The sequence below is a fragment of the Ranitomeya variabilis genome, chromosome 4 (genome assembly GCF_051348905.1).
Source record: "Ranitomeya variabilis isolate aRanVar5 chromosome 4, aRanVar5.hap1, whole genome shotgun sequence".
Lineage (NCBI taxonomy): Eukaryota > Metazoa > Chordata > Amphibia > Anura > Dendrobatidae > Ranitomeya > Ranitomeya variabilis.
The window spans coordinates 521,626,756-521,629,255 of NC_135235.1; the positions used below are offsets into that span (position 1 = coordinate 521,626,756).

At 32.5% G+C, this 2,500-nt stretch overlaps 1 protein-coding gene across 1 annotated transcript in view; it reads left to right on the forward strand.

Annotated features, from left to right (window-relative positions):
• Nucleotides 1-2,500, forward strand: part of HOXB3 (homeobox B3) — a 46,644-nt gene that overhangs the window by 244 nt on the left and 43,900 nt on the right. The gene's annotated exons all lie outside the window — the stretch shown is intronic.

The following is a 2,500-nucleotide window of genomic DNA, read 5'->3' on the forward strand; positions in this document are numbered from 1 at the left end:
GCACACCCCAGCACTGCATAGGAAGTGCTACTATATATATCTACATAGCTATGCTGTCCACTTTGTTATATATATATATATATATATATATATATATATATATATATATATATATATATATATATTGCACTTTAATATTATACAATAATATTATATATATATATATATATATATATATATATATATATATATATATATATATATATATACATTTTTCTACGCACTACTATTTGCAATTATTCTATCTGTCTACCTATATTTTCCACACATGTGAGTTGTCTATTGGCCCATGTATGTGTGCTGGTATGTAAGGAGGGAGCAGTGTCTGGATCTCCATCTTGCAGATAATGCAGCAACGTGATCTGAATACACGAGTTATGAGCGATTGCGCAGTTTACCACCGCCGATTCCTTATATTCACCTACTGCTTGGAAAGAAAAAAATATAATAATTTTACTTTGGGAAATTAAAATAAAAAGACAATCAGATCATGTATACATTCAATTTAATTGTGTGCGATTTATGCAGAGACACGAATATTTTTGTTGAAAGAATGTTACATACATATAGCTATTTGCAGATCCTTATTGATATCAATGGGGGATACCATTTAAATAGAACTGGACCAGTGTAAAAAATAAATATATATATACATATATATATATATATATATATATATATATATATATATATATATATATATATATATATATATATATATATATATATATATATATATTGCAAACCTGCATTAGCTGATCATGTGCTTATTAGTATATTATGATGATTATGATGATGATGGAGTTAGTGGAAAATATTCTCATCTTAGCTAATTTAACCTGTGACTAGAGTAAAAGAAGGGGTCTTTCCTTGCTTCGTTTTTACAGTGACCAATCTTTTCTTTGGAAGTAAATTGGGCTTCTGATCAGTATTCTCGGCACATACTGGGGCTGTATTCCTCTGCAATGCTTGGAGGGCAGTGGCATCGGCTCTGTAGAGAAGCTTTGGTGCTGCAGAATTCAGTCATAAAACATCATCTGCTGCCATCTACTGGTAGAATGCTGCAATAACTAGACGTGCGATCAGCTCCCGTGTACTGGGACATTTTAGAATATGTTTATGTCTAGTTTTATTATCTCCAGCAAAGCTAAAATCTTATTCATGTTACCATATGTAATATAAGTATTAACTAATATAATTATTTGTAGCATTTTCAGGACGTTTATTATTCTACAGGAATATATTTTACTGTGAAGTGAGGCGAAATAAGGATCTAAAGCGCAAATATAATAACAGTAGTATTAATGTGTTGGTTCAATTATTATTATTATTACTAATTATTATTATTATTATTATTATTATTATTATTAGTATTATTATTACTGTTGTTGTTATTAGTGTTCATTTATTATTGTTATTATAACTAGGTTATATTAAAACAAATATATTAAAATACTTAAATTAAGTTTCACTTTAAATTAAATAATAATTATTACAAATGCACTGATAAATTTTTTAAAGGATTGTTATGATTGTTATAAAAGTATATAAAACATTACAACACAGAGATAAATAAATATTTGATAACTAGATAGATTTTAGTTATCTAAAACTAAAATAAAACTAAATAGTTTTATTTATGCCACAAGATAAAATGAAATGGGATTCCTGTGGGCCGTTTTCGGGATCTTGTATTGCATGCTCTTGATTATTTAGCTGCAATCACATAGAGTGCTTTTCGTGCCTGGTTTTCTGGGTTCTTTGCTTTCTAGTCTTGTTTTATGGCAGCAATAAGTTTCTTAAGTGCGGCTCCCTGCTGCGATGTGACTTCCTCTGCATGGGAAGGATCCAGCAGGGACCTGAGCTCTCCTCTCTGCTGCTCCCTACACCCGGTGTTTATGTGACTCCATGTAGAAAAGTGGGAACAGTCAGGAAATGTGCTTGTATTTCCGTTCCTCTTTGTTTTGGTATTTGGAAACGTGTTAAACTCTCCCTGAGACCTGCGATCACACAGTGAGGAATGTTACATGAATGTGTGTAGTAAAGCTGGGAATGAGCGGATACGGTAACGGCGCCCAGCACGGCCGATTATTGCTGTATCCGCTGCTACACAGATAATAACACTGCGGCCACCGAATGCACCAAACTACCGGCGATAACTCCATTATTACACCAGTCCCCGAGCTCTGTGCTGTGTGCTGTGTGCTGGCTGATATGTACTCACTAATCGCTGCGTCTAATGGAGCAAAGGCTGGAAAGTGCACGTCACCCATGCTGTATACAGCACCTCGGTATAGCGCAGCGCCGGGGAGTCTTCCTCCTGTCACAAAATAGAGATGGATACAACATTAAACACTGTAACAATGCTTTACACAGCACCACCAAGTGAAACTATGCGCGTGGGTATATATATATATATATATATATATATATATATATATATATATATATATATATATAATGTATATATATATAAATATGTATATATATTAGTTCAATT